Source organism: Rhodnius prolixus, unplaced genomic scaffold, assembly GCF_049639745.1.
Source record: "Rhodnius prolixus isolate KJV_2025 unplaced genomic scaffold, Rpr scaffold_1, whole genome shotgun sequence".
Taxonomy (NCBI): Eukaryota; Metazoa; Arthropoda; class Insecta; order Hemiptera; family Reduviidae; genus Rhodnius; species Rhodnius prolixus.
The window spans coordinates 56,296,810-56,323,365 of record NW_027411581.1 but is presented as its reverse complement, the minus strand read 5'-3'; the positions used below and the strand labels follow the sequence as shown (position 1 = coordinate 56,323,365).

Below are 26,556 nucleotides of genomic sequence, written 5' to 3'. Positions count from 1 at the left end.
AAAAAAGTGATTATGGTTTTAATTGCAATTTTTTCCCTTTAGATTTTCTCTTTTCCTAATTAATGAACTATTAAATCGAGCAAAAAAAAAAAAGGCTCATTTCCTTCATCCTTCCAAATTTGCACTTTTCTTCTCATCCCCCATTTCCTCTCTTTTTTATTTTTCTTAATAACTTTTCTCCATAATTATTCAGATCCCCTTTTGGCGTAATTTCTCTCTTTGTTGCACACCTTGGGCTGGAAACTCCCTTCACTTCTCTATCCTCTTTACTTATCTTCTATTTCAAGACAAGCGCTGAACTCGTTAAGTTTTCTATGTAGGAAAGAAGCCAAAAGAGGTGGGGGGAGGAGAATTGTTACTGGGAGGGGAAATGAGATAGAAGAGGAAAATTCATTTTCTCCAATTAATCGTCGTCCGAATGCATTAAATGGTTAATAGGTGGTGAAGACAGGCAGGAAGTGAAGGAGTACTTGTACTGGAGCACTTGTACAAAAGGGGTAGCTGTGGGAGAAGGAGGGGAAAAAAAGGAAGAACCTAATTCTCAAATTGGACGATAGAAAATTAGAATCTCAGAGAAATTTCCCATGGTAATCAGAAAAATGCCCTTTGAAGTGAGAAGTGAAAAAAAAGAAAATTTCCATTTGCCCGGGAGGTAGGGGATAGGCAGCCGCTTACTCTGCCTACTCGCACACCAAGTGTCTGTCCGCTCGTACGTACAGTTCGTGTCCTTACTTCCTTCCTAGTTCTGGCTTCCTGCTAGCTCCTCCATCTGTGCCGTCTTGTTCCTTGCTGCCGCTCATTCCCACATTCTAACTATATTATTTCTTTTGCTCTTTTCTTTCTTTTTTTTCCCTCCAGCCCTCTCCTTAAGCTGAGTAAGAAATAGGGTGTGAGCAAGCTCTCCGACTGGGTACAGAGAGGGTAATTCAGCAGCAGCAGCCAGTGGAAAGCAGATCCATCCCCTCTTGTCTCTTGCTCCGCTCCCAACTTTCCAAACCACCACCTCTCCATACCACCAGAATTCAAGCCGACTACTCCAGCCGCCTCTTGCTGGCGGTTGGTTCGCCACCTCCGACTCCAGGCGCTGTTCAATTCTATACCATTCAATGTAAACTCTATATCTCTTTCTCTGATGAGCGCCGATTGTGTTACTGATTGGAAGTGGTTTTCTTGTAAGCCCTCCTCACCACCACCAGTTTCCACTGTGTCATTCCCCTTTCAAATTTACTTTGCTTTATTCAGCTGAATATACACTTGTGTAAAATAATTATTTGTTAGCTCCAAGATTTATTCCTAATTCTGGCTGTTATAAATTTATTATCAATTTCTGTTTTCCGTTTTTTTTGACTAATTTCAATGTTCTTGTTTCTCTTACAACCTGACATAGTACATTTTCAATTTTCAATATTTTGTAACTCCGTGGGTATCTAGCCCAACATTCTGGGCACCTCTAGAGCACCTACAATTCACTTCAGTTGGGTTTATTTATTTACAATACAATAGCATAACAGCATAATACATTGATTTCAGTAAACTTGTAATTAAAAAATTACTTATATTAATTACAATTAAATAAAATGGTCGCAATAAATATAATGATTAAAATTTATTAAAACAAAACAAAAATCAGGATAGCGAGAATGCAAAAATAAGAAATTACAAAAGACGTAAACTTAATTATATGAGTAACGTCCGAGATTATTGAGTGAGGTATAGAAGATAAACATTTTTAAAGATGGAATTAACGATCCATAAGTCGTGGTATACTGTGGAAAATTTTGTGTATTCAAAATTTCTTGGAGGAGGTCAGGTATTGTTTGTGCTGCAGAATAGAGCATGAACCTGCAAGTCCGGATCCGGAGGGTCCAGAGAGACTGGACCCTCCGGAGTAGAAGTGGAGAGTTACAGAGTTAAAACATTTTATTATCATTGAAATCACTTTACCAAAATAATATTTCAGTCGTATTAATTTGGACCCTGGGCAATATGGGATTGCTGGCGGCAATGAGGAGGCTATCATAGCTAGAAGAACTGTTACGGACGGAATTCCGTTTTAGGAGATCCCAGTTTCGGACTGCAGTAGCCTTATTAAATGGAAATGGAGTTAGAGATGGCACATGATCAGTAACAAGAAGTTAACTGAAATTAAAAACGATGTCAACAGATGGAGACAAGATAACGTTGCTGCCTCTGATCTCATGCTTACCATTAAACACATTTTTATTGACTTGCTGACTTAGAACTTACTTTAAGTCACTATTGTCACTCAGTGTTAGAACTTCTCCCCAGTATGTCCACTCTCTTCTTATAGAAGTTTGCACAGTCACCTTAGAAACCAATTCAGTTGAAGTCAAAGGGATTTATAAGAAAGTGAAAATAGGTTTTTCTAATTATAAACTTTCTTATTAACCAAATTGTACAATATTACATGCTCCTTACAGATCGTAAATTGAGGCATTCAAGTTCTTTAAGATTTAGGAAAAGTTTATCTTTGAAATTTTGAAAATTATAATTCTTAATTAACTGAAATAAACATTGGTAGGAAGGGCGCAAAGTGTTGAAAGAAAAACTTTTAGTTTCGAATTACAGATAATTAGGGTGCAAAAATGGAAGTTAAAAGAAGGGATACCTTCAGATTAGGGCATTAGAGGTAGATGAAAAACACTTGGTTAAAAAAGGTATGATTTCAAAGGGCTACATTTTAATGTAAATACTTTCTTTACAAGAGCAACGAAACATATTCTGTTCTCAAAAGGGATTAAAGTAGTATTGCTATAATAAAAAGGGCCTCAAGGGAATCGAAACATTGAAAAAGGATTCCTTTTTAAGTAATTGTAAGGACTAAGGGCGAGAAGGCCTAGGCTTAATTATAGGTTAGATATCTGTGGTATTTCTACTGTATTTACAGTTTTATACCCATTGAATGGAAGAGATGCTGTGCGTGTTTGATGAGAATTTTCCCAGTTGTGTACCAACATTGAGGAGAGAAAAGTCCCCAAGTGTCTCCAACACCAAAATTTCATTCATTCAGGTGTCTATGTGTCTGTGACTATGTGAATCCTTCTGACACCCTCTACTCTCCTTATTACAGATTGGTTGTTACTGGCCGAAAAAAAGGCCTACCAACATTTGCCAACGTGCTCTTTTATCGTACCTCAGCCTACTAGGTACCCTTTCACGTACCTCTTTCACAAAAAGAAAGAACCCTCCAGTCCTTGCCAAAACCAACTTCTACTGGCGTCTACTTCTGTTCATCGTGCAATTCACCTCCAACAAGCCCTACCCATGAAAACCCTTTATCTCTTCAGAATACTAACTAGTCGTCTTTACCCAGGCTGAAATTACTAAACCAACCATGTCTTCGTAAAGTATAACAGGACATTGGTTTTTCTTTCTGTTTCCTTTTGTTTTCTTCTTCTTTTTTTTCTGCCCCAGTTGACGTCTTGAAGCAATTCTTGAAGTCGTCTATTTATTTTATTTTTTACTTCTTCTTACACCTAGCAAGAGGAAGGATGCGACCGTCCCATATTTTCGAAATTTTGAGATTTCCAGAATACGAAAACATCTGGTGTGAACTCCCGCATGACTTTCTCTTACTCTCCATCAGCGGCTTCCGAGTTTTTAGGCTGGAGGGCCAGTTACTTAGGGCAGCGAGCATCATAAAAGTGCATCCCACTAGCTTCTGCTGGTCAAGAAGGCCTGCAGGTAGCTGAACGCGTCTCTTGATCCCGATTAGGCTAAGTACCTAAGTCGGCTTAATCTAGCCTTCTGCCTTTTCAAAAGGCACCATAGGTCGGAAAAGATCTTAACAAAGAATTCCGCCTCAGATGGGACCGGCTCCTGCTTCGACTATTTCGCTCAGGCAAAAACTTTTCCACTTTGTTAGATTGCACTGCAGCCATTAGTTCGCTTTGTGCTTGGAACCCTGAGGAGATAGTACGCAAAAACGATCATAGGGATACCTAGGACTTTGAGATAGGCGAACCTTTTCTCTGCGTAGGGGATTGATGTAGCTAGAACGGGGTAGACTGTCAGGAAGAGTAGGAAATAGATGCTCCTCTTTTAGGAAAAACTGCGGGATATATTCTCACTGAGGATATCGCGTGGCGTCAGTGGTTATTCGTAACTGAAGGCTTCCACTATTCCGCTCCTCCTCCAGAACTTTCCTGGAGAACCTGGGCAATTGTTTCATCACCTAAAAGTGCTCATCTGGCACTTTGAGTAGTCGAAATAAAGCTTCAGCTTAAACTTCTACTCTTTACAGAGATTTGAGGAAGTCGGTTACAGTTAGCAACCCCAGTTCTCCCACAAATCGTAGTGACATGAAGCCGCAGGAATATCCAGTAGCTTTCAGTGGACCTTGAGGATTAAATATTTATAAAATAAATAATAAAATTGGACCTGCAAATTTTTAGTTGATACAACTGGTTTTTTTTTTTTTTTTTATTAGACAGATTCTCTTGATGCTTCGAGGTGATAGTACGAAGTGAACATGAATGTTTCCCTTCGTGATAAATATCGATATATCGCAGTCCCACCTGACTATGACAAATGTTCCCCAGTGTTTTCTGTTACGAACGTGAGTGTTCGTGTTTGGAATTGGCTGCCGATGTACAGGAGCCGACTGGTTACCGCACAGTTCTACCAACCCATTTTCACACAAACGCAGTTTATGGTTGTACCCATTACCCTTGGCTTGTCACGTACCATATATATATATATATATATATATATATACCACACACAAAGCGTCACCATTTGGTGCTCACCAGAATGTGTGTATGAAATGAGAAGCGGTTTTGCTTATTCAAGCATTCCGCCGCGCCTGTGTCATTGTTCCATTCTGATTAACAATATTTTATCGCCCCCTTACACCATTTAGCGCCCCTTTATTTAATATAATTTAGAATTTCACATTAATTATAAGATGAATGAATAATATTTATATTATAAATTCAATTACGTTTGCTCACGTTGTTGTAAAACGAATGTTATTTAAACAATAAGACGCTTAAAAAGGAAAATTCCTCTTACTGCAATTATTGCATTCGTACATTGCAAATTGTTCTCAGCGTTTAGTTTTATTGAAATAAATATGGCCTGGCTCTTTTGTAGGCAAACCACAGTTTGGAAAGTGAAACATTAACAGTCCCGATGGCCCGTGAAATCAAAGTTGTACGTACTCTATTACCCAGAACCCATTGGTTACTCAGGAAGCATCAAGTTATACTGGCCTTACTGCACATTGTTTGCAACATAATAGCTCATAAAAACCATGGTTTGCAACATAATAGCTCATAAAAACCATGGTTTCGATCTCAAAAGTTTTCGAAAAAATTATCACATTATAATTGTTCAATGCTTTGCAAGTTATCCATAAATATGATCATAAATATAGAGATACAATTGCCAAAGCAAATTTAATTACACCATTAGAAATAAAACCAAATTCCCTTGTTCATGTAAATCATCTTGCCAGTTATTTTAAGAGTTTAAAATTAAACAACATTTTAATTAGGTTTAGGTTCTATCTCAGTTGTTGTGTAAGCAATAAACCATCCAATAATTGAAATTTTCTTCATTGAATGCGTTTCAAAAGTATATGATGTTTTTCTTTTTTACTGAAAGGAAAAATTAGAATTTTATTTTTTTTTTTTTGTAACTTGTATTTATCATTTTCACTATAATTTTTCTTCTATTGTTCCTCCCAAAAAAAGAAAACAAGGTGCGCTGTGATAGTGTACTGGATTCAGGTCAAGAACTTCCTGTATTAGAGTCCAGCTTGATCGCTTCAATTTTAGGAGCCCTGTCGATTAACAATGTTCACTATGTGAACAATAACCATAGAGAGGAACTGTTAGAGTACGCCAGACAACAGCAACAAAAACCTCGGTTGAGAAAGGGACTATGTTTTTTTTTAAGAGACACCTGCAAAGCAATGAAGGTCCCTGAATAAGTGGCCAGTCAACGAAGCAATAACGAAGTACCTAGAAACTTCGTGATAATTAACTCTCGCTAACCCTTTTCTTGATAATGTATCTGTGGAGATACATCAGAATTTAAAAAATTGTTAGCGTAATGTATTTATTAATACTCTTGGCAATGTATCCCACAAGGTACATGTGATTTTTTTTAACTACCCTTTTGAGAATTTTTGAAGTTTTTTTTTCTAGTTATCCTCGGGTCATAAGGGCTAAGTGGTATGAATATTATTTTGATATTAAAAAAAATAAAATTCTGCCAAGTTAAGGGTTAATTATAGCGCCTCGGACGCTGGTCTCGCTTTCTGTCATTTGGATTCAGATTTCACTTATTCGTAAAGGAGGAGAAAAACAATGTAATTGAGGGTATTCATCGTTTCGGTAAGTTTTTTGGTTTAGAACTGGGTAATATTAGTAACACGTTTAGTTGTAATTAAAATCATTTAGATGGTAGACTTTTTTTTCTTTTTTTGGCATCGGCTTTCGCCATACAGCCAGCATCGTCTAGGTGCTTATCACTAGAATATCACTCACTCTCCATTCTTACTTAAAAATACATTCGCTTCACACATTCATCCCTCTACTATATACAACTATTTACGAGGGTCGTTTGAAAAGTCCGTGCAAAAATAAAAACTACTTAATTTTTTGGGGTAAACCTTTTTTATTTTTCAACATAGTCTCCTTTTAGTCTAATACACTTCGTCCAACGCTGCTCTAGTTTGTTGATCCCTTCCGAATAATAGGATTTGTCCAAGTCTGAAAAATAGCCATTCGTTTCTGCAATCACCTCCTCGTTTGAATAAAATCTTTTTCCCGCCAGCCATTTCTTCATATTGGGGAACAAATAGTAGTCCGAGGGAGCCAAGTCTGGAGAATAGGGGGGATGTGAAACGAGTTGGAACCCTATTTCCATTAATTTTGCGACCACAACTGCTGAGGTGTGAGCTGGTGCGTTGTCGTGATGGAAAAGGACTTTTTTGTGGGCCAATCGTGGGCGTTTTTCTTGCAGCTCGGTTTTCAAACGGTCCAATAACGATGAATAATATGCACCTGTAATAGTTTTACCCTTTTCCAGATAGTCGATGAGGATTATTCCTTGCGAATCCCAAAAGACAGTCGCCATAATCTTTCCGGCCGAAGGAACGGTCTTCGCCTTTTTTTGGCGCGGATTCCCCCTTGGTAACCCATTGTTTAGATTGTTCTTTGGTCTCAGGAGTGTAGTGATGTATCCATGTTTCATCCACAGTGACGAAACGACGCTTAAAGTTCTGCGGATTCTTCTGGAACAGCTGCAAACCGTCCTTGCAACACTTCACACGATTTCGTTTTTGGTCAAGCGTGAGCAATCGCGGCACCCATCTTGCGGATAGCTTTGTCATGTCCAAATGTTGATGCAAAATATTATGTACCCGTTCATTCGAGATGCCCACAGCACTAGCAATCTCACGCACCTTCAGTCTTCTGTCATCCATCACCATATCATGGATTTTATCAATGATTTCTGGAGTAGTAACCTCAACAGGGCGTCCAGAACGTTCAGCGTCACTTGTGCCCATATGGCCACTCCGAAAATTTTGAAACCACTTATAAACTGTTCTAATCGAAGGTGCAGAGTCACCATAATGTTTATCAAGCTTCTCTTTAGTCTCCTGAGGCGTTTTGCCTTTCATAAAGTAGTGTTTAATCAACACACGAAATTCTTTTTCGTCCATTTTTTGAAAATCACTCGACTTCCTCGATTCAAACGATTCCCAAACACAAAGAAATAGACCGATCTGGCTGAAACTTGGTGTGTGTTCTTCCAAGAGATGCTACTAACTAAACATAACCTCGATACGCGCCAGTGGTGCTATCTTTCTGACTTTGCACGGACTTTTCAAACGACCCTCGTACATATACTACAACTAATGGATGGATCAGCACTCAATATTCCTGCCATCCTTATAGCTTAACCGAAATTAACACATAATCCTTCTGTAATCATTTTCTTGCATTCATTCTAATCAGCTATAACTTTTAAATACATTCATTCAGGTGGTAGGCTTAATCAATATTTTGTTGTATGCTAATCTAAAACAACTATTGTAAAAAAAAGAAAGGCTTGATAATTGCATTTTTATTTTCAGATCGTGCTTTAGCTGACCATTTCACACCGGTGGTAAGTACTTCACGTTTTATTGCATGTTGATCTGAGTATTTTGCGAACTATGTAGGGCTCACTTAAATACACTTGACCAGCTCCAATCCCATCTCAATATCCTAGAACCTTGGCTTGCTAAGCGGAGAATTTAAGGTTAATCAGAAACGCACGAAGTCTTCACGTTAAACCGAAAACCCCCAAAGAGGCCGTCGTTCGGCCATCATTGACTTTAGCCTCGCAACCATTTGGATGCCTCCACTGAAAACCACTCGCACATCCTAACAACTTAATGGCCACTACTTGATAGCCGTCCTTCAAAATTACTTTACGAATTTTCCTTTCTTTTTGAGTGAACTAGTTTGAGACTGACATTTTTTTTCGCTGTCTACTATCGATCAATCTTTATTATTCTGGTAGCGTAACAAGGGGAAGGGCTAACAAGGGTGCCGAATCTAAGGGGTGCTAGCGAAAACTCACTACATAATAATTACGTCACTGTCTGAGGGTTGTCTAGAATCTAATAGATCTTTTATCTTCACTGAACTTCACTATTCTCTACTTTTCTTATTTATTTATTATTAAATAATTTGCGAACGATAAGCCATACAGTTTTTTTGAAATTTATTATATTAAGAATTTTAGAATTTAGATTTTGAAACATGTTTCCTCCTTCTAAAATTAATAAAGCCATAACTAATGTTGAAAAAATGTGCTCAATTCTGTCTTAACAAGAGCCGTAAAACTTATTTTACTAGAAATATTATCGCAATGGATATTATAGAGCTACGCGCATATAATGTGAGCTCCAAATTTAGAAAGAAATCGTGGAAGCAATTTTTGAGGTAACCTCAAAAAAGTGGAAAAATAAATAATGTGGGACTTACGGTAGGAAGATATACTTCAAATTCTGTATTTAGTAGATTTGGTCTTCTTTAATTATTACACATTGAGAAGGTCTTCACAATGGCACTTGTGAAGGGAAATCTACGCTCTTCCTTGCGGGACTTTCCATCCCATTATTTTGGGTCAGTTTCTATTTATGGTTGGGATCATGCAGATGGAAGAGTACTCGTTTCCATCCCATTAAGCTTGGTGGTATTTCTGAAAATTTATTTAGTGGTATTTCCGATTGGACGACTTTTACTGAAAGCTTCTACTGAAAGTCGAAAAATCAAATTTTAACTTCTTGCGATTATCCATTTTTGACTTATTTTAACTTTTGTTCATTCACAGGCTCATTTTTTTTAAAAAAAAATAAACACTTTTTCTAAAAGAGAACTTATTTCTTTTGCTTGATTACCATATTACCTCTTGTAAGGGGTTAGAGAAGATAAACTTAATTTAAAAAACAAGAACTTATTTTAAAAAAATAAGCGAGAGAAGTCAGAGAAAACGAGATATGAAAGTAAGAGGGGTTAAAAGAGAAAGATAGATAAGAACTTGAAGGCCCGAAAGGATATTTGGCTGTAAGATAGCGTGCAACAGAGTTACCCTTGAAGACCTAGCATTTCACCGACAGGTCCTCTAGAAGTCACACCTAGTTACCAACCACATCCTGTCATCTTCATCCTTGTCAACGTCACTAAGGAAGCCATCATAAGTTGACTATATTCCCCCATCCATTCTCTAGAGTTCTTGTTGTGTTGTGCGACTTTAGAAAGTAGAGTCAGCCCTGTCGGCTGATAATTCGGTAAAAGGATTTTCCTACAAGAGTATGGCACCAACCGTCCCCCATCAAGGATATGATGGAAATGAAGAGGAACAAGCTGAGGAAGGATATGAAGAGCAAGATGGCAAGAGTTAAGCAGTGTCTTATATAATGGTTGTGCGAAGGGGACGAGGGACATCAGAATTTTACCGGCTGGGCGTGCAAGGGAGAACTCCAAAGAGTTTTTGAAGTGAGGCAGAAATTGCTGCCGTTAGTGTGAGAGGAGCGAGTAACTTGCTCGGCTAGGGAAAAGAGGCTAAATGTAACAAGTTCATACAGAAATGCCTTCTTGCCTTGCTATCTACGGCCGGCCGTTCTCCACTTACTCCTTCGCTCCAAGCCAAGCGGTAGGACCCACCTATCTACTCAAACTCACACATACTCACTTCTTACTCACACTTATCAGCGTGGGTGGGTATGAACTCCCCAGCCACAAGCTCTGGCTTTCCATTTGTACTTAGTAAAACCCAAGACGGTATTTCAAGCTACCTATCCATTGTAACAGACTTCCACAGTAATACTGCACAGTCACCATTAACACAAGCAAGCTTTTGGCCGCCTTCCAGAAATGACGTGTACACATGCACACAGTCATGCACAAATTAACACCCACAATTTTGTACAACTTTTGAAAATTATACATTTTCAAACAGAAAAGTGCACCATGTTCAACAAAACTTAGTTTGTTGAAAGAAGGTTCTAGTTGGGAAATTTTTCCTTCGTATTTCTTCCTGAACAATCAACATTTTACAATCGCTTTTGTACTGATTTAAATACTTTTACAACTTTTTGAACTTTTAAAAAATTGATGGAGCTTTTTATCGAATTTGTTTGATTTATTTTCGGCTGGGCCATTAAAAATATACATACATAGGAAAAGGTTATAATTATATAATTTCATTTGATTAAATTAGTTCATATGTAAAGTAAAGTAATCGCCTATTTTTTCAGGCGAGGCTTAACGTCCAACTACCAATTAGGTGTCGTGGACGGAGGCGACTAGCAAACATACTTTACTATAAATTTTTTTTATTAACCATCAAATAAAATCCAAGGCCTAAGAGACCGGGAATCGAACCCAGTACCACAATACATATTAGCTTCGCAGGTCTCGCCTCTAACCGCTCGGCTACCGTGGCGCCTTAGTTCTTATGTTTGTTATGTGTACAAAGAATTTTAATTTTTTTCTCTTTTTGCAGTGATTAGTGCCAAAAAAATAACATTCATTTTACCATTAATTATTCCTCTGACGGTTTATATTGTATTTAGTTCATTATCTTTATTTTGATATTAATTTTCATCTTCTTTCAAGATTTGGTTTAATCAAGATAGTATTATTAGAGTTATGTTAATTTCAAACGGAAATTACGAAAGAAACAGTCTCAGCGAGAACATCTTACCGAAGTGACAGCCAATCGGACATTGTTCATTCACCTACAAGCATATTTATTTACATTCAGTGAGACAATGGACGATCTCAGTTCACTCACTCTAATGGGAAAGACCTCTTACCCTGTACAATACCCTGAGGGATTTTGTTTCTCTTGCATGAAGGGAATGGACTCCTACGAGTGGGTAGATTCCCATGTGGGTTATACTAGAGAATCCCTTATTCCATCACCACTAGAAAATCGCTAAGGGTATTGATATATGTCCCATTGCAATGTCTACAATCATGGAGACAGGAAAATTCGATGCGACAGGTTCTTCTGTCTATCGTCCTGTCTTCTAATTTCCTCTCTCACTCTCTCCTGCCTTAGAGAGAATGGACACTTGTGGTTAGGGGGGGTCCATTTTCCCCCTTACTTCCTTCCCAATGTATAAGGAGATAAGATTGGTAAAAGTCCGAGAGGCAGTAACAAGACGGAAATGTACTATATGTCATCGTAATGAGTGTGTAAAAACAGAGAAGGGAGCTTGGGACAAACCCTCAGATGCTGCAGCACGACTAATTTGAGGAGGGGAAAAGCCCATGAAGGGCATGAAGGGATGGTTGTTATTGCAGCTAACAACCCTTTTCCAATTTTCTGCCAGTAGGCTCATCAGTACACTATTATAACTGCAATTGCTATAACGAGGAACATGTCACATGACATCCTGTCAACGGATCTGACTGCTTAAAGCCAGTTTTGGATGGATGAGGCGACAAATTGTCTGTATAATAAATATTTAGAACTGATTTTTTGGTGGTTGGCATTTGAAAATATATTTCTAAAATTTGACGCGAAAAATCACTCGTATAACGCGGTAGTCAATGTTCCAAGTAATCCTTCCGGATCGAACGGAATTTGAGTATATGATATTCTTGACGAAGTGATGTTGAATTATAAAAATGTTGAAAGGTAAAAATTTCCGTATCAATGTAGCCTGTACAGTTTATGTAAGAACTATTCTTATTCAATCCACCAGGTCACAAATTATTCTTAAGGTTCTAACTCATTAATTTTCTAGTGACGTCGAATATTTGAATTACCAAAACTCACATTATAATCACGAAACATAGGCCAAAAAATATTGTAACAAGCAATACAGTGGCCTGTTTCGAGCAAGCGTATAGACGGCGTATACTGGGTGTTCATTTTAAGACGGCTCAAATACATTTCATGCTTAAACGGTTAATCTGAGCAAAAAATGGTAGGGGAAAAATTTGTCGCCCGTCACCTCTAGTTTCAAAATATGTGACTTGATTTTAGATTCCTGCTCGCATACGCGGCTGACGCGCGATCAAAAGTGAGGGTTCGCAGTTGACCCCCATTTTCATATACACAGTTTTAAAGAGTATAAAAAGTTATAAAGAAACTGGAAACCGCAATTCAATATCTTTAAAATTAAAGGTGCTAGGCCATTTCAAAATCTGGTATTTTTAATCATATTTCAATTTTTTTAACTTGTTATCAAAGAGAAAGAAGAGCACGCGATTGGTCATTTTTATGTATTTTTTTCATCCCCTTTCTACTGAAAATATTGCCAAGGCCGTAAAGCTAGTATTTTTTTTAATATCGGGAAATAAGTCGTTTTCCGAGTGATTTTTCTAAGAAAAATCAAATGTTAAGAGCTTTAGATGTTCTCAAGCATACACAAAATAGCTAAAAATTAATTTTACATCTGTTACAAACAAGAAGGTTTAATAATTATTTGGTAATTTTGGGAGAGTTGCATTTAATTGCCAAAAAAATTGGAAACCTCCTGCCATATATTTAAGTGATCAATATCTTTCATGTAAAGGATCAAACTTATTCCTTAATTTATCAAATAATGCACTTTACACAACATCTGAAGCATGTACTGTGCCTTCAAAGGTGCCTGCTCTGATACAGAGAGCAGTTGATAACCTCCTGGCTAAACTGGCTTGCGAGCCAGAGGAGGCACCTTTGTATATGGTCAACTGCGAACCCTTACTTTTGCTCGCACGTCAGCTGCGTATGCGGGCAGAAATCTAAAATCAAGTCACATATTCTGAAACTAGAAGTAACGGGCAACAAATTTTTCATCTACCATTTTCTGCTCAGATTAACCGTTTAAGCATGAAATGCATTTGAGCCATCTTAAAATGAACACCCTGTATATACAATACGAATTCAAGACCGGCTATGGGAACACCAGAACCAATTCACTGTAGTATGTTAGGGACCTAGCCCCCCCAATTGACTCAATTCAGTTGTACGAGGATGGTTAGAAGTTTTAGGTAACTGGGAAGAATCGTTTTTACAGCCGAGCGAATATTACCATCATTGCGCTGATTACATTAACATTCTTAAGGCACCAAACTTACTGTACATACACTTCTGGAAGAAGGAAGAATACCAACATTTTGTTTATCTCCTCTCACTCTTCCCGCTACGTAATGGTAAACATAAACATTCGTAAACTCCTCCAGCCAAGGAAGAAACATTTTGTTTACTAACAGGTTATAATTCTTTCAATCCTAACAGTCAACTATGTTAACAACTGAAAATAGGAACAGGAGAATAAATGGGATTTGTAAGAGGGTATGGGATGCAACATGCAGCTAGTAGTTGGGGATAAATGTACACACATTGTTTTTTGGACGCCTGCGTACTCCAGCTGTATTAATTTGTTTTCAAATACAACTTTAAAAAAAAAAGAAAACAGTCTGTACAGCCATCTTAGTTTTATTTATTGTTCGTTGACAGAGTCACTGGTTTACTTCTAGGAGTTGTTTAATTAATATTTTAAATATATATTTTTGATTGTAGTTCTTTGTTTAATTTTCTATCATTAATCTTGTAGACTATTTTTATTTTTCGTTTAATTGTCCTGATAAATTGTTTTTAAAATTAGAAACCAGAGGGAGATACTGTTTTTTAATTGTTTATGTTACGTTTTATTGTTTTTATTTTGTTTGGAAATTATTTTAGTTTGTGAGATTTATTGTTGTCAAGGTGATACAAAGTTGCTTTGAGTTTAAAAATCGTTGTTTTGAAATTTGTTGATTGTTTGGAGAAGGTTTAATAAACAGAAAGGAACAAAAAAGGAGATATATATGAGGAGTCTCGACGATTCTTAGATGACAGACTTGGTTTTTCATTATAGAGTACCTAAGCAAAGAAGATTTTGGGCCATTCTTAGCTTTTGAATGGAGAGCTTTTTTTATCCTTTTCCCGTTTCTAATTGGTTAATTTTGCTTATCGTACTTGTTCTTTTGCAAAAAACATTTGCTCTTTTCTCTGTACTTTCTAGTCTGAAGGTTATGCAAAACGCTGACCAGCATTTCTGTATTACTGGCAAAATCATTGATATTTTCTTTGAGAATTAATGCTCTAGCCGCTCCGATACGCAGGTAACAAAGGGAAGCTAACTGCAGCGAAAGATTTGGCCCCTCCAGATCGTGTGAAATGAGGAGGATCATCGCGCATTTGTTTAAGATTTTTGAAGCAGCCGGGGCTACCTTAAGGGCTCAGAGGTATTAGCCCTTCTCCTTTGCTGTTAACTAATCTCTAGCGTACTGAAATTCTCTTTTGAATCAAACACAACTTGGATAGATTGGAATAGATGTACGAGGGTTGTTTAGTCATCATCCTATGCCACGGTGTCCCTTTGCGTCTATTGCAGTGCCACAATTAAAGCACCATCTCCAATCCTGTTTATTAGATTTGGGAACCTAGAGCATCCTCGCTGAAAATATTGTTGGTATCTGTCTATGTGGAGTAATAAAGCTCTAGGCTATCTAAAGTACGCAATTTTTGAGGCCCCTGAGTTCGAAAAAGTGGGTTTTTACAAGTTAGTCTACGTTTAAATAATCTGTGGATGTAATTAAAAACGAAAAATTGCTAATAAGTTCAGATTTTATATTTCGCTTAGGTGACATCGGAGGATGCCGTAATAAAGCTTTAGTCAAATAATTTTACCGGAAGTACCATTCTACTGATTCAATTTTTGCAGTTCTTTGTAGTTCTCTCAGAAATTAATCTTCGCTTTCCTCTAAGCCTTGTTCACTTCCTGCATACTTCTTTAACTTTTATTCGGAATATTGTTGCGGTAGTGTTCATTTAAGGATCCTACCAATCTAGGAGTTGGCCTGACTTGCCTTGAAGGTAATGTCAGCCCTTAAATCCCACTTAATAGTAAGAAATCTTATTTATCTAACATTACAAATTTGAAGAATATCGTCTGACCATAAATACCACTCTTATTTTATTTATTTCAAATTTTTTTTTCGAAACTGATTACATTTTATCGGTTGTAGCCAATCCCTGATCGATTTCGGACTCTCATCCACAATTTCAGAGGTAGATTTATCAGTTCAGTTAATAAGTTTTCAACTTTACTTATGTTTGTATCTCACATTACACTTGCTGACTTCGTTATGTTTTGTTTAAATTTATATGTACACTGCTTGCACAAATATCTCTGCAGGGTACTTATATCGTAGAGCAGAGGTCCCCAAACTACGGCCCGCGGGCCTCATGCGGCCCCTTGAGGTCACTTATCCGGCCCCCGCCACCCGGAAGGGGCATCTCTTTCATTGGTGGTCAGTGAGAGGAGCACTATATGTGGCAGTGCGGCAAAGCGCTGCGTCGCTCATGTACAGTACTACTTCCGATGACGCGGGATGCACGCGTCAGGCTCCGAAAAATAACAGCAGAAGTAGGAAGAAAGGCAAAGCCCTATAATTAAACCGGACATTGACCATCTCATTAGCCAAAAGCAGGCCTATAATTCCCACAGAAATACTGGGAAGTTTGTTGATTTAAATTTACTTGTTCTTTATTTTAAATGTTGTATTTGTTCCCGTTTTGTTATATTACTTTAAAATGAGATATGTGCAGGGTGCAAAGAGATTAGTTCATAGCTTTTTTTTATTGTCCGGCCTTCCAACGGTCTGAACTGGCCTCCTGTGTAAAAAGTTTGGGGACCCCTGTTATAGAGTGTTGAGTTAAAGTACCGTTTCAATATCATGTACGGTCCCACCACCTATATGATATCTAACCCTAACAAATAGTTGGCATAAATTTAAGTTAGAAGAATGTTAGTAAAATAGAACCAATTAATGTTTTCTTCAATTACCTGGACGGTTACCATAAAGAGTTGAACTTAAAAATAACTAGTGACAGGAAATCACTTAGGAATGAGACAATTTTTGCAGAAAACAGGGGTTTCACAGCGGATTTGTGACATAACTTCTTCAACAATATCATTTTAGGAACAGTGAACGTCAAAATCATTACAACCGTGATCGATGTTTTAACAAAAATCTAAATATGTAAACAGCGGTCAAAGTAAGTCGTGTGAGGGTACTCACCTGATCATTTTGTTTCAATGGTCTTAGTGTTTATTCAGCTGACGGAGTTTTCAATATACAGAATAAAGAGCCCACTAAAGGATGGCAATATGTGGCAGAGGAGCTAGCCTGCATGAGCTCCTACAGATTGCTACGTTCTTGATAACTTTGCTGTAAAGTCGTCAATCAAAGTTTGTCAAGATGCAGCTGTCAAACTTTTTTTTCTTTTTTTTTAAAAGCTTTTTTTTTTATTTATTCAATTTAACTTCTATAAATTTTTAATTCGTGACGGAGCAACTTAAAACAAAATAAATATTCGTACGATCTTTCTTTAATTTATTGTAATTATTGTACAAACTAATTAATTGCCTTACCTTTAAACATTTAATTGTTGAGAAGCGAATTCTGATCGTGACTGACGCTTTAACATCGGTTCTACAAATCCTGGGCAGTTAAGAAATTATTTCAGCTGATTTTTATAAAATTTCAATAGAATTTTGAAAAAAACTGATGTGAAATCTCTTTTACATAAGACTTTTCATTAATTTTTTGGAGTTGTAAAGGTTACCAAGATTCTCAGCAACTTCGGAATTCGAGATACTTATTTACTTCACTGTAATAATTTGAAGGGAGGGGATGAAATCTTAAATTCTCTGAAATGACATCTAAGAAAGGAAACCAGCTCCGCCGGAAAACTAATTCCTGAAATTAATTTTCATAAAAAATGATTAGTTTTGACAACAATTTGATTAATTTTTTGAGAAAATCCCGGCAAAAAAGAGAAACAAATTCAGGAAATTTGCCCTACCGGAAGTGCCATTTTGCTGCGGATACGGAATTTTAACATATTCATTTAATCCTTCTTAATAATATAAATAGTGAACCTTCCAAAAATCTCTGATTCTTTAGAAAATGCGCAAAAAGAAAAATCGTTTTACTACTAAAGTTACGGTAGCCGAGCGGTTAGAGGTGAGACCTGCGAAGCTAATATGTAGAAATAGAAATAGAAATAGAAAAGAAATTTATTATTCTGGGACAATTGTCCCCTAAGAATAAATACAGGAACAAATAGAGGCCTTAATAGTTTGGCCTGTGATTAAAAGAAAATAAATAAATAAATAAGTATTTACAAAAAGTGAAAATCAAAATAACAATAAAAACTAAGGAAATAAATTAAAACAATTAAAATTTTGGAGGAAGCTGGATAGAAAGGAGATAAACTGAATAGACGGGATTTAAAGATAGATAGGGTAGCAGCATGGCGGACAGATGAAGGCAAGGAGTTCCAGAAGGACTTGTCAAAGGATGAGGTACGGTGAGAGGGAATATAGAGATCAGATGAGCGAAATCTGGTATTACGGGAATGGATGGAGGATTTAAACTTAAGGAGTTGAAAAATATAGGATGGCCTTTGAGACTGGAAGACTTGGAAAAGGAAAGAAGCCCAAAAAATACTGGCGGCGATAGTCAGGAAAAAGCCACTTCAACTCATCGTAGCAGTGCGAAATGCGAGAGTCTCTAGAAATGCTGAAAATAAATCTTATGTATTGTGGTACTGGGTTCGATTCCCGGTCTTTAGGCCTTGGATTTTTATTTAATGGTTTAATAAAAGAAATTTACAGTAAAGTATGTTTGCTAGTCGCCTCCGTCCACGACACCTAATTTTTAGTTGGACGTTAAGCCCCGCCTGAAAAAATAGGCGATTACTTTACTTTACTTCACTTTACTACTAAAGTTGCATTTTCAGTTCATGAAATAAGATTGCTGAAAATGGTAAAATAATCGAAAAATAGTTTGAAAATTTCCAGAGACTTTGGAGATATAGAGCAAAATGCTGGAGCCGAACTAAAAATATATTTTTTTATTTCAAGGAAGATTTCAAAACATTTTCTGGCGGAAGTCCAATTTGGATAGTTTTACACGATTCAATAAAGAGAAAGTAAAAATATTAGCATAGCCAGGATCAGCACTAAAATTTACATGTTCTATTTTCTAAGATACACACCGCTGGCGCGCAGAGTAGAAGTGGTTCAGCATGTTGTACTGAATTCCAAATTGTTTACACCCAATAAAACAGCCAATATAAACAAGTAACCCTTCTGGAATAATCCCTTAGTACAATCGTGGACTAGCCGTAGTAAAACAGGACCCCCTCTGAACGATCAGTGTTAACATTGTTTTAGACCGTAGTAGATACGCTGGGAGATCCCACAGAGGTTCGTGACTTGGGGCTACAAATTCTAGCTGGACAGCCGTTCCTACTGGTCTCTCTCTTCCCAGCTACGCTCCCCTAGGTGATGCTCCTGTCCGAGCAGTATCTTTCTCTTGTCCCAACCGCAAAAACAATACATAACATGTACACACACACACACACACTCTCTGACAGGATGAGTCGAGGATTAGAAGGGTCAAGAGGGGCGAAGAGCGAGAGATAGAGCGATAGATTCTTACTAAGTTTTAGTTCAACTAGAGTTTTTACTGTTTTAAATGCCTAAACATGGACTGTCATTGATTAATGTTAATACCCCCCAAAACTAGACATCTAGACTTCTGAACTAATACGAATGGGGAGGTGGAAATATAGAAAAACATTCTGTAGATTGGGGGTACTTTAGATTAGGCATTTCTATCGCTAAGCTACTGTCTGTTGAGAGAATCGAAACTATATGCAAAGTTTAAAATTAAGGTGTGTTCTAAAATTAATGGATTAGGTGAGTGGTTAGCGTATGTATTGGATCCTAAAGCGGAGATCCCGGGTTCGAATCCAGCTGCTGACCCTTAGATTTTTCTCTTCCTTAGGAGCTTCTTACAGCCTCACCGTCCATCTCCACAATCACATAATTATATTGTTTATAATTTGTATTGAAAAAAGTAGTTTGAGTTACAAAAAAAAAAAGTTGCCTACTTTGAAGATAGCGTGACGTAATGGTAGAATAGAAATAGAAATAGAAATAGAAAAGAAATTTATTATTCTGGGACAATTGTCCCCTAAGAATAAATACAGGAACAAATAGAGGCCTTAACAGTTTGGCCTGTGATCATACAGAAATTAAATAAATAAATAAGTATTTACAAAAAGTGAAAATATAATAAGTGAAAATGAAAGTAAAAATAAAATAATAAAACAGCAGAAATTAAGGAAATAAATTAAAACAATTAGAATTTCGGAGGAAGCTGAATAGAAAGGAGATAACTGAATAGACGGGATTTAAAGATGGATAGGGTAGGAGCATGGTGGACAGATGAAGGCAAGGAGTTCCATAGAGAGGTAGCACGTATGAGGAAGGACTTGTCAAAGGATGAGGTACGGTGAGAGGGAATATAAAGATCAGATGAGCGAGATCTAGTGTTACGGGAATGGATGGAGGATTTAAACTTAAGGAGTTGAAAAATATAGGAAGGCCTTTGAGACTGGATGACTTGAAAAAGGAAAGAAGCCAAAAAATATTGGCGGCGATAGACAGGAAAAAGCCACTTCAACCCATCGTAGCAGTGCGAAATGCGAGAGTCTCTGGAAATGCTGAAAATAAATCTTATGAAGCAGTTCATGAGGCGCTTAAGCTTAGCTTCAATATCACCAGATAGGCCGCCATACACTAAACACTACCGCTAGAATCCTACTAAGTCTACATTCCCAAAGAAAACTAGACTAAAGTAATAGGCCTAAGAAATAATGTCCAAAGAAACCCTTTATTATTTAGAGGAAACTCGAAAAAAAAAACTGTCGGACATCCGGTGGACCGTTATTCTTCTGGTTAGCGAGTTGTATTTCGACAATTCGAACTCATAAATATTATGCAGCTGTTAGATCAGTACAGTAAACCAGAAGGGCACATTAGAGGAGACATTAACTTTATTCTTCTTTAAAAAACTATAATTTAACTAATTTAAGCTAAACTAAACGACTTAATATCTTCCCTAAAGTGAAAGTAAATAGAAAAAGGCACTTTAACTCAACAATAAACTGAAGTCTTATTTTGACAGAACATTATGAGAGAATGTAAGAATGTTTGTTAGCGGAGGACAGGACAGAAGTTTAGTGGACGACTTGTTTGGTAGTAGAACATGTTAAAAGAATGTTTCACTTACAAGAGCAAAAACAGATCTCTCTTCAGTTCTTATTTACTCAATGTTTTGGAAGAAAGGAAACAATTTTGCTCTTTCTCAATCGAGAAAAAAATGTGTTATCTTTCTCATTCTGCTAAGAGAATTTACAGAGTGATTTAGCAACTTGATTGCTTTTACTTTCTGCAAACTTTCTCTTAACTGTTATCTTTCAAAAAAGATACCTCAATTTTTCAAGTTACCCTTAATAGTCAAAAAGGCACCTCAGACTAGAAACAAACCTAGCGTTAAAAGCTAGTCTCTGCTAGCTCTTCACGACTCCACCGTATTCTTGGGACTTCATTAACAGATTAAAATTAAAATCTTTTGGGCAAAAAAACATTTATTTTACAGACTTTGGTTTCTGGATAGTATTTTTAACAAACACACTAGAATTTTAACAATTAATTGAAAAATTGGTTTTAACTCACTATAATTATTTATTTATTTTTTTTTTTTTTTAATGATTTAAGGCGCGTCAACATCTAAGGTTATTGGCGCCCGGAGCTTTTTTCAGTGCACTGCCGGCCTCCGGACAGTGTTCTCTCGTTACAGACAACACTGCCCATCACCGGACAGTGAGCTGTAAGAAGCTCCTAGGAAGAGAAAATCTAAGGGTCAGCAGCTGGATATAATTATTATTTAGAGGTTTTCTATTAATTTTTGATTCGTATATTATTTATCCGTTCAAAATTAACAAACTCGTCAATAAATTATTTACACTTACCATCATGGAGCGTGTGGTAAATATATATTCTTCAGTTGGGGTAAAAACACTTTTGGCGAGATTGAAATTTTCAGTTTTTAAGATTTGCAGTGATTTAAATAAAAAATATAAAAATTATCATTCAAAATTGGTGTCAAAACAATACTTTTTCTAACTAGGTACTAGAGGAATATAGTAGAATAGCTCTTAATTAAACAACGATAGTCAGAGATAGCTCCTACTACGATCTGAACCCCTGATAGAAGGAACATTACAAAAAGAGATGATATTATGACTCATTTTTCCTAGGCAACATTCATTACACATGTGTAGAGCGGGTCTAGTATGCTGGCTGTTTACTTCCACAAGCTTCTTTGTCGGGGAACGATTTATTAACTAAAGCTTTTATATTTTTATCTGTCTCTATTTATTCTGTATTTTCTTTTAGTCTCTTTATTACTTCATTCCATTTCAGGAGAGCAATTTTCTGTCTACTTTTTGAACTAACAAAAAAAGAAAAAAAAAGATCTCTTAAGTAAAAACATAATATCTTCTATCAGTCAGCCATTTAAGGAAGCTGTCAATAAATAATTTTAAAAAAAGATACGTTTTTATAAAATTCTAATAGAATGAAACCTCTGAAGATGGATGATTGTAAGATAAGCTATTCCGTGTAAAAAAAATCTGGTGTAATCTCTCTTACTGCGATTATTGTTACGATCATTGTCGAAACTTATTTTGCGAAGGTGGAACTCAACCAATCGTTTGATTACCTTTAATTGTGAGAGCTAATCATGACATTCCCATAAAGTTGCAGGTTACAATGCAAACCAGATGCATCATTTCCATCAAACATATGTAGAAGTAAAGTAGTTGCCTATTTTTTTCAGGCAGGCTTTATGTCCAACTACTAAATTAGGTGTCGTTGACGGTGGCGACTAGCAAACATACTTTACTGTAAATTTCTTTTAATAACCATTAAATAAAATTCAAGGGCTAAGACCGGGAATCGAACCCAGTACTATAATACATCTTAGCTTCACAGATCTCGCCTCTAACCGCTTGGCTACGTTCCATCGCCTTCCATCAAACAAATGTTATTTTAAAACAATCTGATAAGAACGCTAACTACTTTCAATTACTTCAGCTTACATACTTCAATTTTCTGTCTGGCAAGCGTGTAGACTTCAGTGGTATTTCTGCCCACTATACTAAATGGAAACCGTTAAAGGAAGTGTTTCATCACAGCTAACCCTGAGTCCCCCTAAAATCCGTGTCCTCTTTAGCAAGCTTTAATACCCAACAGGATATCAATAAATGAAGTAAATGATATCCTTAGAAGACCTTCCAGGCAAGTGCAGATAACTGGAACAACCCTTCTTGTACAACGCTTTTTGAATTAACATTCTTCTGACTCGGAATTTTGCCATCCAATTGGAGCGATTTAAATATCACATATCATGCAGGCATTGGAACTGTGTGTGATAAAAAAATCTGTAGTAATGCGCAGACGTAATAACCATTGGACGTTGATAAGCCAAGAGAATGAATAACCTACATAAATTACATAAATTACAAACTATTACAATAATAACTACAAATTACAACGTGTTTAAAATTTCATCTAGGATTTCTGTTAAACAAATTTATTTTCTCTCTCTCTCTCTCTCTTTGACCGCTTCGCTACACATTTAATTTAAATTTAAATTTAACGGGACACAAATGCTTCAGAAACGCTGCTTTAGAATTGAGCTTAAATTTAACCTTCTTTAGGTAGCAGCTTAAATAAGGTTTCTGGAAAGGAAGTTCCTTCTGGAATACAATAAATGGGGGTACACCTTTCACTTTAAATTTCTAACATTCTCCCAGCAAATTGATTTTAGGATTTTTTTTTGGGGGGGGGATAGCGAGGCGAGGTGTCAGTTTGGATTTTGCTGTTACAATTTCTGAGCTAAAACTGAGAGCATTCTAGCGGGCAATGACTCAATTCCAAGCTCTGATCCTCCCCTCCACTATTCGTATTAATTGTTTTCATTAACGAAAAATTTGCCAATTAGAAGTGAGTGGGAGAAGTGGTGGGGGAAATCATGTGTTTGTTCCGGATTTTTCACCCAATTAAAGAGCTTCTCGAAGACAATAGGCGCCGCCCAAATCGTTGCCGAATAAGTAAATGGCAGCTATGAATAAATAGAAAAATTCATCAACTAGAAATATTGTCTTCGTGGAAGGATGATTGCGTGATCATTTCTCGGTTTGTTTCTTTTTGATAAAAAAAAAGAAAAAAGAAGCACCTAAATATTAGATAAAAACGAAATGATATGATTATATAGTAAAATAAACGTGATGTCACTGTAAGCATGCAATATTTCAGTAGATTTATTTCCTTAATATTTTCAAAACTTAACAAAGCGCTAAAAACTGAGAACTCTATGGTTTGCCATTAAATTGAAGCACTGTACGTGATTCGATAGTAAATCACTTAGACGTGATTAATATTAACCATGTTATTTACTCTGTTAACTAAAGCAAACATGCAGAACACTATTTACACGGGAGATAATGAACACTGTCTGCAGTTTGCATCATAAGCATATATAACATGATTGCCCTAGATATTTACGTATGTGTTTAACTGTATCGTTAGATTTTGGTGAAGATTTGGTTGAAATTAGCGACGGGGCCTAATCATGTAAAATTTATGGTTCCGGCTTAAACAGCTTTTATAATTTTTTTAAATTATATTTAATCTTGCCCCAATATGGACGTTCCGAATACAGCTCTACGGAAGCACCAAAAAAATCGAACATTAACCGCCTTCAAACCTTTACAATCTAAAATTCTAAGAACAATAGTCAACGTTCATTTCTACGTCTCCAATCTTACTGTGCACTCTGATCTAAATATTCCTCTCGTTTCTAAAATAGCCCAATCTTGCTACACAAAACTCTTCTCAAATCTACACAGTCATTACAACTTTCTGATCCACAACATGTCTACTACAAACACTTCCTACAAATCCACATCGCAGACTAAAGCGGCGGTGGCCATGCGACCAACTCAACACATAACCTCCGACCTCCTAGGATGGTTGCTGTGTAAGCTTGCCAATCTGGCGAACTAATGGCTTCTATCAATGGATGGTCGTAGATCACTCCACTAATGCCTCTTGGCGCACATGCATGTATGTATGTACATGTATATGCGTGCATGTTTTTGCGCTGCCCTTATCTCCCATCTCATTGGCTTATTGCAATTAATTACAGTCGCAAAATAAATAAACAAATAAAAAAAAAATGTAATCTGAAATAGCTAGTTTGCTTCGTTCTTTTCGCAACTAAAAATAGCTTATCACTTCTTCTTCCTCTAATAACAGGAAAGCAACTGTTCGTTTTGGCGAATGGATTGTTTTCGCTAAATTGCTGACGAATCCTGGTTTAATAGCAAAGATGATTTTGTGCGATTCTTAGACATTGCCCTGGCTCCAGTTTGAATCCCTTAAATACTCTAATTTTTTCCAACAACGGCTTCTGCAATTATCATTAAACTTAGTTCTACAGAGGGGGTATTTACCATCAAGAACTTGATGGTCGTAATAATTTTTTTCTATTTGTTTTTTATGATTTTTTTTAGATTAGCAAATGAACTGAAGTCAAGTTATTGGCCTTAGAATTAGTTCCACATTTTTTATTAAAAAAGTTTTATCCTCTCACCACGGGAAATTTTATTAGAGCTTTAATAAGGGAGGAGATGATAGTTGGGCTTTCCCTAAAGCTCGTATCAGTGTAATGTACGGCCTTACCACATTTAAATATTTATAAGAAATACATGTGTAGCTGAGTTTATGCGTCTTAGTTTATTATAATGTTTATTATTTATTGTAATGTTTGTTGGTATCCCTGCTAGGTTTCGAACTTAAATCCATCATCAGAGGTAAATTAGTCAGTTTGTTGTAGAGATTTCGACTTCGCTTATGTTTCCGTCACATGTTTAAAGAAAATATTATTGCGTAATTTGCGGCAAGAGAATGTCATGAGATTTTGTTTTTTGTTTTTTTTAAATCTAAGCGGAAGTAAAAGTTTCATTTTAGTTTCATTTTAGTTCCGTCTCATTTCATTCCGTTTCATTTAGTTTATTTTTTGTTAATTATGTATAATTTTTGGTTTATTGGGTTCTTATTTTACCATCCCTAAATCGGCTAGTATTATTAATATTTCAGAAGAATTCACAAAGTGGCTGTTTGCGTTTCCAGGCTAGGTATTGGTGGTCGAACTTCACATCCCCTCTCTCACTTACTCCACACTATATCTCTCTTTCTTTCTCTTCTCTCCTGTCGATATTCATTCAAAATTTATAAATTGGTGAACGAACCGCCTCCAAGTTATTGACCGAACCAACGCCGAACAGTTTACATGAACAGTAAGGCTGGAGGAGAACGAGTGCTGGAAATTCAAGAAAGAACACACCGCTCATGAATAGATAAGTTCCGGCAGAAGGTGTAACATGCCGTAGGGCGAAAGGTTCCACTTCACCTTACATGTAGTTGTAGTGGTGCAAAAGTTTGGGTTTAGTTTGATGCAGTTAAGGGTCTTTTTTTTTGTCCTTACTACTTTCTGTTAAAAAGGGCGAATAAAAACAACTCCACCAGACATGTAAGTGGAGTTAAAGGGTGTATTTATTCGATAGAGAATAATATTGATGACATTTACTTCTCTTCAGCATCCCAAGAGATATATATATATATATATATTTTAATGATTTAAGGCGCGTCAACATCTAAGGTTATTGGCGCCCGGAGCTTTTTTCAGTGCACTGCTAGCCTCCGGACAGTGTACTCTCGTTACAGACAACACTGTCCATCACCGGCCTGTGAGCTGTAAGAAGCTCCTAGGAAGAGAAAATCTAAGGGTCAGCAGCTGGATTAGAACTCGGGACCTTCGCGTGGGAGTCCAGTACGCTAACCTCATAGCTAATCCCTTCCCTCCCAAGAGATATTAAGTTTAACTTTAAGCAGATGTGATGTTTAAATTTGAATTCGGTTTTCGTTTACCTTATTTCGTTACCAACTTATCAACCGATATTTTTTTCAATTCGTGCGTATTTCACTTAATTTTTTTCTTTTTTTTTTATTTCTAATTGTAAGATTTTTGCGGCTCTGTTTTCTCCACTGCCTGC

General features: G+C 36.7%; 1 protein-coding gene across 1 annotated transcript in view; it reads left to right on the top strand.

Annotated features, from left to right (window-relative positions):
* The window catches only part of LOC141445982 (frizzled-2-like), a 364,823-nt gene that overhangs the window by 66,957 nt on the left and 271,310 nt on the right, over positions 1 to 26,556 (top strand). Inside the window, exon 2 of the mRNA XM_074112295.1 lies at positions 8,111 to 8,142. The gene's annotated coding sequence lies outside the window, so the exon portion shown is untranslated. The remainder of the gene's footprint in view (positions 1 to 8,110; positions 8,143 to 26,556) is intronic.